The sequence below is a fragment of the Aricia agestis genome, chromosome Z (assembly GCF_905147365.1).
Source record: "Aricia agestis chromosome Z, ilAriAges1.1, whole genome shotgun sequence".
Classification (NCBI taxonomy): Eukaryota; Metazoa; Arthropoda; class Insecta; order Lepidoptera; family Lycaenidae; genus Aricia; species Aricia agestis.
This window is the reverse complement of record NC_056428.1, coordinates 14,154,736-14,167,739: the sequence shown is the minus strand read 5'-3', so window position 1 is coordinate 14,167,739 and position 13,004 is coordinate 14,154,736. Positions and strand designations below refer to the sequence as shown.

The window sequence follows — 13,004 nt, the reverse complement described above, 5'->3', positions numbered from 1 at the left end:
GGTTAAATTGTATAAAACATAAATGATTATAATTTTAATCACGCTTCTTAGATCCGTTACATTTTTTCAGACTATTTACAAAGAATATCAAACTTTTGTTTCCTTAAGTTCTTTTCAATATAATATCATGATTAACAACCTCTGGTCATGTAGTGTTTTAAAAGTTACTGATACGATTATGTAATGAGGATGATGGATGATGATTTTTACATTATATATCGTAATCTTCAGATTATGTTAATGACCTTAAGAGGATACACCAGGGGCTAGAGAAATGAAAAAAAAGTACGTGTAATATCTATAGCTGTCTCCCTTACCTCAAGCCTATACCGCAGAACGCGATAGAGACAACTGCAGAAAATCCAGAAAATCAACGATTCGTTGTCCCTTGATTCCTTCTCCAAAACTTAACCGATCTAAGTACTTTTTTCATTAAAGATTAAAAAAAGGCTTGAGCTGTGTTCCTATGTTTTGCTTTTTTTGTATATTCTAGCCAAATCTGTTTTCTGCCCGTTTGAACACAGCGGAAAATCTGGCCATTTTTTTGGGTTTTTGAACGTTCATATCTTATTTAATAATTAAATTATGAAAAAAAAGAAAACATAGGGACATTGTATTAGTGGCCGTAGATATTCAGGAAAAAAATTATAACTCTACTAGCATTATCCAGGGAGGAAACAGGGGACAACGTTTGTATGGAAAAAAGGGCGGTGTGGACTCCTCTTAAGGCCTTGAATGTAATCAGTATCATACTTATGTTGCAATGCTGGAATTTGAGGTGATTGATAAAGTGGCGAGCGATTATTTACTAAAATAAAATAAATGTTACGAATTCACAAAATATGTACTAAAAGCGATATCAAAAACTTAGCTTCGCAATGCTTGTGCGTCATTAAGTTTTATAAAGAAAATAACGTCATTCGGACAAGCCAAAGTCGTGAGGCTATAAAAAAATGAAACCGAAAGTCATTAATCATATCGAGCCGAGTTCGATAAAATCGAGTCGGCTCTGTTACCCGATGGTATACATCGATATGGTTGTATGTAATTTGGCAGGTTGCAGGTTGATTGAGATCTGTGATAGTGTTGTACACAGATATGTCGATATCGATGTAACAATTATAATGACTCCAAACTTGATACAGTAATTTTGTTGGTAGGTACATTGATGTATTAATATATTTGTGGAAAATGTGCGCCAAAAACACTGCTTGGTAGCCAATTACTAATGTATTGTTGAGTGCCACTAATGTAACTCCTGTTAATTGTACTCTTTACTAATCTATGAAAAAACTTGGAATCAATACTAATTTTATAAATGCGAAAGTGTGTCTTTTTGTGATACCTCTTTGCGCTTAAACCACTGAATTAATCTTGGTATGGAGATAATTTAACTTCCGATAATGGACATAAGAATTTGTTGTGGCAAAGTATACGACTACCGCACAGCAATAAATAAATTGCTGAATGCTGTGTGAACAAAGTTGCTAGTACATCTAGCGGCTAATATTTCACTATCAAACGTAAACTATAATCTAATAATAACAATCTCTATGAATTATGCTTAACGGTATAGTAAATACGAGTCGTGAGTGAGTGTGTGGTAAGGACAAATTTCTCCGCTCCCAGCTGGTAACCGATTAGGTTAAATACCGCACAATGGGCAGTTCGTTCGTAAGGTGTGTCGATATCGATAAGCGAAGCGATGCACAACATTAGAGCTACCTTGTTGCTTTGTTTGGAGTTTGGACATTCTCGATGGTATTTTTTGCGTAATGTGTAGTTAGTTATAGTTAAATTATAATATAGTAAGTAATAGTTTATGGTTTCATAGCTTTCTCGGATAAAGAAAAAAATTATAAAGTTATATAATACAAAGCAAACAGAAAAGTTGTAATCAATTTAATATAATTGAATTAACCCGAGTCCCACCCTTGTAAAAATGTCTTCGCCCCTATATGCGCACTATAATCAGATAATATTACAAAAATTATACGGAGAAAAAAAAATCTATTGTTTAATTGTGGCAGCCGGCTGCCGCTTGGGGATTGATAGGTTAAAGATGTTGAGTTACTCTACTATATAATAGGTATTATAATATTATTTATACTTATTTTAATAGATCTTGATAATATAGCTCTAGTCAGCAGTGGTTCTCAACCTTTATTGTTTATAGGTCATCCAAAGCTTCACTTAAGTAGGAGGAAATAAATAAGGAGAAAGTCTTAATAATTGGCTGCCAGGGACCCTCGTTAGAGTTTACATTGATAATGCCAGCGTGCCATGCCAGGCTGACACTTGACAGTGATACCTCTTATAAGGATGCCAGTTGTGGGACATGCCAGTGAATAGTTATTCAAAATATTAATATTATTTGCCTTTTGATGTCAAAAAATGTTTTCAGCTGTTGCAACTTGCAAGCGGTAATTTCAGAGGGTCAAAACTTAAACTTAAGGCCGTCCCTCGAGCAAACGACCTTGATCATACGTTTGCCGCGTTTCCGAGATCGCACCAAAACCCTATTTTTTTACTTATCCTAGTTCAAAATTGACCTAAAATTTTTTTTAAACGGGGAATATGTAGTTTATGATATTGTCGATCTATTGGCGTGTGTTTCAAATAAAAGTAATTTGTAATTACATATTTAGGAGATGCTGATTGTATGCTTGAATTTTAATAAATTGCTTTTACTTTGGAAGCTGATATCGTGATGACCAAAAATAGAAAATTTAAAACGGGGACAGGAATGTTGATATACTGAAGATTATTGCTGTATTCTTATTATAACTTTGTAGCGTTCAAATTATGAGTTTATAAGGCTCTAAATACGGTAAATTACGGAATCTCCGTAGGGAACGCCCTTAAGAGGACTTCTTGTCTTCTTCTGATATAGTAAGACATAATAAGTAAGTAGAAGGTCCTTTAAAGTTGCCAAGGCCTCATATCCATACTAATATAATAAACGAAAGTGTGTCCGTATACGTACCCAATTGTAAAGAAGCTAGAGGAAAGAGACAACATATAGACATACAGAAATAAAAATAGAGAGTTGTATCTTTAGTAAAGAGAGAGCATTTTTAGTTTAGTTGGAAAATGGATCTTGTATGGCATGGCAGCGGCTTAATAATGATGAAAGCTCAAATAAGGCCACGGACCCATTTCGTGACGGCAGCTCGTGAGAACAGTAGACACTTGACATCAGGCGATAACAGAGATTTATTGCGCGGACAGACAGATATAACCTCGACATTTGTATGTACAGGGCCCCCTAAGGTCTATTGGCGCCTGTGTGCAAAAAAAGGATTTTGGCGCCTCTTTACGCAAATTTTTTGAATCCTTGGTTTTGGCGCCCCTAAAGATGACGATTTGGCGCCCTTAGAGGATGGCACCCGTTTGCATTGCACACATTGTACATATGGTAGCGGGGGCCCTATGTATGTAGATATTAATTACACAGTATGTACTATGTATACGACAATATGCCTTAGTTGTGACAAGTGCAAGATGGTAGGGTTACCAAAATATTATTTTAAGGTGACGTGGATGTAAAAGAAAGAACCTGAAAGTTTTTTTGTTTAATTTTCAAAGTCGGAATTATTTGGCTCCATTTTCATCACTTCACATCATTTACATCATTATCTCTCCTGGCTCCTGGCATCATACACATAATTTTTGATAAATTTTCTGCTCTAATATTTTGTTTGAGTAATAATTAAGTTATATTTACCTACTTTTATTTGTTTCTCACCTACAAATTATTATTATTAACTTACCTCTAGCTGAAAGAGGTGTTAGCACTTTAATACATTTGATATTTTATAATACATTTGATATATTATAGTCCAAAAAATAATGCTTATTAATATTGTTATAAAAACAATATTAATAAGCATTATTTTTTAAATAATCTGTTGATGAACAATACTTAAGCCGATCAAGGTGTATCAAGTTTGATGGATGGCGGTATGTAGATTATATAGCGATAATGTATGCGACCTCTAAATAAATAGTTATCACAACATAATATACAGACGGTATTATACAGTAGACTATTTTTATACTAGACTGCAATCGGGGGCACACGCACTTCATAATATCTATCTAATTTTAAAAATCATAAGAAACGTACTTATAGAAAAAAAAAATCGTTTAATTTTTAAATGTATTCAGTATTGTACTTAAATCTATTATATAAAATCATTGAAGGATGACTAAGCATAGAGTAGTATATTTTACTATTTACATACTCTTTGGTACCAATGTTCCCCAACTCCTGTTAGTGTTTTTGATTAAATTTCCATAATATCTAAGTTTGCCATCATGCATCTCTTTCCCTCACTATTGAGTCACGAATAATTACGAGAGAGACAAAATGTATTCAATTAACTCAAGTGTTGCAATAATGGCAATACGCATATCATTAGAAGAACTGTTTCCCGACCTCCAGAGGTCAATATAAATTTACGATCTGCTTAAGAATTATTATCAGTTAATGCGCTAATAAACTATACAAATGGCCGTTCAGAATTAATTTACTTGTTTTATAGCCCTTGTGAGGACTACACAAGGATCATTTTCGTGTAACTATATGGTAATGTGAGTCATGAGTGGCACAGTTACGACCTATTGTTAGTCTTTGCATGGTGTTAGGTCTATAAACTAATATGGTCTAAGTTGGGTATGATTATTTATTTATTATTTATTTATTTATTTACAGTTAATTAAAACGGGTTGAACCCCAATTACATTAATTACGTTACATTAGTTTGAATGAGTATCTACATTGGGATTTAAAGATTTAAAAATCAGATTTAAGCTTTGTGGCTAATTTCAATATATTTTGGCTAAACAAACTAGACAAAAAAGTCTCAACTTAGCGGTGGGGGCTGAGGCCTGGGGCGCTTGCGCAATGCGCATACAAATCCAAAAAAAAAAACGCTCTTACAGCGTTGCTACTTTGACAGTAAACTCTATCTTATATCTTTAAACGAGCAATTCATATATATATATATATATATATATATATATATATATATATATATATAAATTGTACCATCGAGGAAGTTGATTCCTATGCAATTGACGGACCAACGTTATTTGGTCGAATATGTCAATTCAATGTTAATTGTGATCTGTCAGCTGGGTTTGACGTAACGCATCCAAACTACTTAGGTCCCCGATTTGCCTAGGAATCAACTTCTCTGATAGTACATATAATTGGAATGTCAGAATCGGCTCCAACGATTTTCATGAAAGTTAGTATATAGGGGGTTTCGGGGGCGATAAATTGATCTATACTCCACTCGGGCTAACTTGTCGCCAGCGGTCATTGACCCCCTGTCAAAAACCTGCCACTTTCCATATAAACCGTGATTGACAATGAAATGTCAGATATTGTCAATCAAATTTGACAGGGAGTCAATGACCGCTAGCGACAAGTTAGCCCGAGTGGAGTATAGCTAGGAATTATTTTTAGAAAATGTTATTTTATTCGTGTTTTATCGAATACCGAGCAAAGCTGTCAAATAGCTAGTTATATAATTAGAATATATAAGAGATACATCTAATAAAGTATTTTCATTTATCACTTAGTTTTATTCCGCCGCGTATTTTGGTCGAACTTTTAACTGTAGTCGGTAAGACCACATTTTCAACTACCTGAGAGCAACATAAGTTGCTCTAAAGTGGTTGGAATGCCCTGCTTAGTACTTAGTATTCATTAGAATATTAGAAAGTCTAGATCCAGACTGAATAGCCCATTGTGTCGTGGGATAGAGTTAATTGAACCAATTTCAATACTTACATTTAGTAGTTTTAGTACATTTTCTTAAAAGCTGAACTATTTGTATGGTAATCGAGTCCTTACTAATGCGAAAGTGTGTTAGGCTGTTATGAAAGTGTTTGGGTAAACTTAAACGGCAGAATTGATTTGGATGACATTCAGTAAGGAAATACTTTGAGCCCATGGAAGGATATAGATTAGTTTTTATTACTGGCAAAAGTACTGTTTCTACCGACCAATTAATACGCAACATTGCCGGCAATTCATAATTCCACACCGATAATATTCATTCATGTCTTTCTGTTTGTCTGACGTCTATTATCAGCTCTAAATGAGTGAGCACACTGAGACGGACCGTGCCGGGGCTCATCGCAAAAATCCGCCTCCATACAATTTGTACGGAAGTGGAAGCGCGTATCGCACACTGTGTCGGGGCGCAGCGGATTTCGGCTTCCATACAAATTGTACGGCCCGGCCCGTCTCAGTGTGCTCACTCCTTTAAGCTACCATAAGGTACTAATTATATTCTGTGCTTATGCCTCAAGCTCTTTAATCTCTTGTTATGAAATTGAGACTTGAGATATTTTTTGCGACAAAAAGCTCGGTTCAAGCGTAGGTAATTAACTGACTGTCTATAGTATCTATAGTATCTATACTGAGTATCTATAGTATAAACTATAAAATCGGTTTAACATGTACCTTTGAACAAGACCATGGAGAAAGAAGAAAAAAGAAAGATCCTATAGATCTCTATAGTATAGAGTATAGAATATAATATCAAAATATGTCAAAATAAAAACAACATAGCTCTCCATTACATCATAAGCGTAACAGCAATTATTAAAATGATATAATTATTATGCTCCCATAACCACCAATCACAGACTGACAGCATAATTTATCCAACAAGCATTAACAACGAAAGTTAACAAAAAACTAGAGATAATATCGAGTAAGTTATAAGTAATATTTGGTAATATGTAGATGAATGTTGAATGCGTTGATTCGATTTTAAATATACGGTTTGGTCACGAACCTGAAGACTTCCTATAGAGGAAACATAATATTAAATTGGAAAGTACCCAATCATAAATAGACCACTTGATGACGTCACAACGGCCAAAATTGGAAACCCGGGTACATCTTTCCGGGATAAAACTATCCTATGTTCTTTCGTACGACTCAAAGTATCTTTATTCTTTCATCAAAATTAGAGCGTTAAATTGAAAACAGACAAACATTTATAATATTAGTATGGTCCATATAAAATAACATATTGTGAAGAGGTAATAGCCAAACAGCTGACTGACTTTCGCATTTATATGGATATAATATAAAGCCACATAATGTAATTTGGTTAGTACTCTATAGCAGTATGAAACTTGGATCTAAATTCTAAAAGCTTTTTCATCTAAAGGGCACTTGGCATAAAAAGTAAGCTAGTGATGAGGAACTAACTCATAAGTCACAGTACCTAATTATTATAGTAACGTCCATTTCAGTACATAATATAGTTTACGATTAGGTAATAAATGGATGCTGTTAAGCATTGGTGTGTCATCCCACATCGGATTAGTTTTGAGTAATCGATGTTTTAAGTTTTTTTGGAATAATCTTTATTTTCCGCTTATTTTAAGCAAAAACATGTTATTGTGCGGTATCTTTATTTTGTTGAAATGCGTAGATTATGATTATGAAAAAACATTTTAATATATAGTTTTTATTTATATTCATTTTAGTATAAGTATAAAAATGGTTAATGCAATATTGCTATATGGCTTATTACTGTATAGCATTAATGTCCTTTGTGCTATTTCACATAAATGCAAAATTCTGATTCTTGTTCTTTCAATACAAATGTGCTTTAATTTTAACAAAATGTTATAAAATTACCTTGTCTCGCCCAAACCGCTGAACCGATTCTTCTGAAATTTGGTATGGAGATACTTTGAGTCCCGGGAAAGGACATAGGGTCCTTTTTATTAAAAAAATGTACGGTTTCCAGGCATTAAATAAAAATGATTTCAGCTTATACCGCTATCAGCTACGTGGATTTCGATGATAATATTTGGTATACAGATACGTTATGTCTCGGGAAAGGACATAGGATACTTTACATCCGGGAAAAAGGTACGGTACCCGTATGATAAACAAAAATGATTTGCGCCTAAACCACTGAACCGATTTTGATGAAAATTGGTGTGCACATACTTTGATTCTCGTGACCTCATTAGATAATTAGTGTCTTGAAAAATGTACGGTTACCGCGTTATAAAATTCCTATTTTGCGCCTAAACCGCTGAACAGATTTTGATGAAACTTGGTATGGAGATACTTTGAGTCCCGGAAAAGGCCATAGGATCCTTTTTGTCTCGGAAAATGTACGGTTCCCAGGCGTTAAATAAAATGATTTCTGCTTGTACCGCTACATGGATTTTGATGATATTTGGTATGCAGATACGTTATGTATCGGAAAAGGACAGAGAGTTCCCGCTTCTTCTTCCCTTCCCGCGCTTCCCACAGAGTGCTCTTATGTATCGCGCACACATTTGGGCACTATAAAATTACTCCTGCGTAACTGGCCTGGTTTCATGGAAACCAGAGTGCTCTTGTGTATTGCGCATACACTTGGGCACTATAAAAATTACTCCTGCGTAACTGGCCTCGTTTCATTAAAACGAGAGTGCTCTTGTGTATTGCGCACACACTTGGGCACTATAAAATTACTCCTGCGTAACTGGTCTGGTTTCATTGAAACCAGAGTGCTCTTGTGTATTGAGCATACACTTGGGCACTATAAAAATTACTCCTGCGTAACTGGCCTAGTTTCATTGAAACTAGAGTGCTCTTGTGTATTGCGCACACATTTGGGCACTATAAAATTACTCCTGCGTAACTGGTCTGGTTTCATTGAAACCAGAGTGCTCTTGTGTATTGCGCATATACTTGGGCATTATAAAAATTACTCCTGCGTAACTGGCCTGGTTTCATTGAAACCAGAGTGCTCTTGTGATTGCGCACACACTTGGGCACTATAAAATTACTCCTGCGTAACCGGCCTGGTTTCATTGAACCCAGAGTGCTCTTGTGTATAGCGCACACACTTGGGCACTATGATATTACTCCTGCGTAACTGGCCTGGTTTTATTGAAACCGGCCACCGCCCCGAAATCGGTGTGGGAGTTTTTTTATTTATTATAATTACCAGCATTGGACATTGGGCATAATTATTGAAATACTCGTTAGTCTAATTAAATTATTAATCTAATTGCAAACTAAAATAATTAGAATACATTTTATACATATTATTATTAATCAACTTACGGGTAATTTCAGATGCACAATTACTTCATCAATCTGATTAATTTGTAATCTGATTAAAATTACTAATTACTTTTTGCCCAACTCTGCACGTGATAAACTAATTATTTCTACATTAACTTAATTTAATCAAAATCGGTTCAGCAGCTTAAACGCAAATTAATAAAGTTTATTGCGTGAAAACCGAACATTTTCCATGATAAAAAATATTATCCTATGTCCTTCTCCAAAACCTTACGTAATATCTACATGTACTCTATATCGATATCATAAGCCAAATTCATTCTTGTTGACTGCGCGGGAACCGTACATTTTCCGGGACAAAAAGTATCTAATGTCATTTTAATTGATTTAAAGTATCCGCATACAAAATTTTATCAAAATCGGTTCAGCGGTTTAAGAGCAAATCATTTTAGAAACATAGTACATAAATGCTATATACAAAACCTCACTAAGAGGAATAAGCATTAACCATTTTTGTACTCTAGAATATGCTACAGTGGGTTTTCAAAAAAATGGATTTCACTGTCGTAAACCTTATGTTATAAAGAACAAAATTGCATTATTAACTCAAAACCCGATTTTATGTGGGATGAAACACCAATGCTTAACAGCAGCCAAATAATAATGCTATAATACAATATACAGATAACTAACAGTAATCACTCTTTGTGTTACAAAAATAAACGGTAAACTTATACTTGGTTTAGGCTTTTGCATTACGATTAGCACCTATGTGCTAATCGTAATGCAAATATATTCAATTAAATTAAAGATATAATTTCTCTATAGAAATTATATCTTTAATTTAATTGAATAAGGGTTTTGACATAAACTCCATGCTTTTTCTGTTAAATATTTTCCATTACATTAAAGTTAAGACATGATGACTCCGAGAATCGCTGTGACGATGCCGCGCACAACTCCAATGCGTTGGAATTCTTTTACTGTGAGGAAACCGTACATTTTCTGGGATAAAAAGTGTTTTATGTCATTTCCCGGGACTTAAACTCCTTTTTTTTTTAATAATGATATCTACTCGTATGCACGTTTTACACCACGTCAGTCTGGCCCCGTGATAAGTACTTGTAGGACTTGTGTTACGGGTACCAGACAACGGAAATATATTTAATACTTTTATACTATACATATATTTAAGATTTTTATTTTAGGCTACATATATGTATTTAATACACATCCATGACCCAGGAACTTTGAAAACTTTTTGTTCCGTCGGCGGGATTCGAACCCGCGACCCTCGGCTTGAGCTACCAATAGCTCACCAACTGAGCCACAGAGGTCGTCTAACTCTTCCCTAACACTTTCGCATTAATAATATTAAATATGGATAAAAATATGTAAATAGTTCACCTTTGCGTTGTGCATAATTCTGCTTTTGTTAGCAGTTAAAGTATTATTGGAGAATTGATTTTTACGAATACTCCGTAGTCCGTACTGCCGAATCGAATATCTACATCACTATATTAGATATAATAGTGATGGGCGAGTCAATGTTGCGAAACATTAGGCGTGTGCGCAGTGCACACTCTATCGATCGAATTATCGATAGTCGATTGAGATTTTAGCACTCAAGGTTATGACCCTATTACGTTAGGGCGTGCTCATCGTAAGATGTAATTAGTTAAGTTTGTGTGAAGATATTTTAGAATTTGATAGAATCCATACTTAATATTATAGAATCCATACTTAATAATGGGAAAGTGTGTCTGTCTGTCTGTCCGTCTGTCTGTCTGTTATCTCTTCACGTATAAACGGCTGAACCGATTTTGCTGAAATTTTGTATAGAGATATTTTGACTTCTGGGAAAGGACATAGGATACTTTTTATCCCGAAAATGTACGAAAAAAATGTAAAAAAAAAACGATTTTGGTGCAGCGGGGTTGCGGGCGTCATCTACTTAGGGTGGGTTGCACCAGAGGCGTAGTTAGATATAGTTAAGGTTAAGGTTATCATCAAATATGGCGTCCATTATTGATTTTTACTAGGGATTTGACAGAACTTATTTGACTTTTTGTTATGGTTAAAGTTAAAGTTATGATATTTAAAGTAAGTAAGTGTACGGTTCCGTATGGTTGTAAAATTAAAAAAGCTTTTCCAGATACTGTTATTTTTTTGTAAAATCTGAATGAAAAATGAATAAAGATAATATTTTTTCACTGCTGCAATATGGTGTCTTTTTGTCTGGCTAGAAGAAAGATACTTAATGAAAAATGTAAAATGTTTGGCGTAATAAATTCACCCGAATGACTGTTTGGGCTAAACCTTGGATCAACATCTAAATCTTTTCAATGTGTTAAAACAAATATATGAGCGTGGATTGATTTTAAACAACTGAAAAATTTACCCAGGCATTAGGTATATTTAAAAAGAAAATTATTATTTTTAACAAAAATTAAAACCGACTTCCAAGGTAAAACAATAATAATATGAACTAAAAAGTATTAAATAACTCTTACTCTATAATAGTGTCTTTTTCAGAATTCGTCTAAATCTCAACTATTTCTGTACATACTACAGTCTTCATTATTTGAAGTCGGTACCAGCTAATTTTATCGTGAGTTCAATGTCAGAATATCTGAAGCTTTTGGGACTGGTACCGACTTCAAAGTAATGAAGACTGTAGTATGTACAGAAATAGTTGAGATTTAGACGAATTCTGAAAAAGGCACTATTATAGAGTAAGAGTTATTTAATACTTTTTAGTTCATATTATTATTGTTTTTACCATGGAAGTCGGTTTTAATTTTTTGTTAAGAATAATAATTTCACTCTTTTTAGTTATCTACAAGATAAGGCTTTATGCGTCAATAACCACTACGAATGCTAACTATTCACATTATGTTACTGTAAGCGAAATTGAGGTAAATGCATGCAGTTATCTAAGCGATGCTGCAATTTAAAAACTTTTATCTTTAAAGGTTCAGGAGTTCTGTTCAGTGCCTTTGGACCAAAAAACACCTTCGTATGAACTTTCTCTTATTCGTAACATATGTTTAAGTTACTAGAAACAACATTTTAACCACTATGAGTCTTTTGATAAATTTCAAGGATTTCCCTCGATTGCTTATAGATTCCATCATCAGCTCACCACTTTCGTAATTATTATACAAAATCAAGATTATACCCTATACAAAAACACAAGAATTTTGAAAATCGGTCCACAAACAGCGAAATAATCATCAAAACATCTGCTTCGATGCAAAATATCACGAAAAGCATCAATTATTGTGTCATAATGTAATAACCCATGGCATAATTATGATTTTGATGATGATGATCAAATAAATTGATGTGTTGGCTTATGCTTTCAGTTGTTTAAACAACGCCGAAATCCCCGAACCTGTATCTATAAGGATTCAAAAGTTCTGTTGGGTACCGTCGGATCCAGGGTATAACCTGGTGCGAAATCTTTTTTTTTTGGTAGCATTTACCTCAAATGCTTCAGAAAAAATTGAAATCACTATATGTTTCCATAGAAATTTCAAGGAGTCCACTCGATTCCTCTAAGATTCCATCATCAAATCACCACTTTTGTAAACATGGTACCAAATTCAAGTTAAACCCTATACAACACAAAAAGAATTTTGAAAATCGGATCACAAACGGCTGAGTTATTGTTGAACATACAAAAAAAAAAGATACATATACAGCCGAACGTTTAACCTCCTCCTTTTTGGAAGTCGGTAAAGAATTAGAATTTTACATTGAATGTACCTATTAAAATATTGACTCAGTTGAATGCACCGTTTTGGAAATAAATAAATGATAATATTGTGAAAATTAAAAATTGAGAAAATTAGAAATTAGTGTTTTTTGTCTATATTACTTACTTAGAGAAAATTTTAAGATATCATGTTTTCGCTAGTACAGACTACAGACT

General features: G+C 34.0%; 1 protein-coding gene across 2 annotated transcripts in view; it reads right to left on the bottom strand.

The window, feature by feature from the left end:
* Window positions 1–13,004, bottom strand: part of LOC121738288 — a 110,033-nt gene that overhangs the window by 28,517 nt on the left and 68,512 nt on the right. The window lies entirely within an intron of this gene.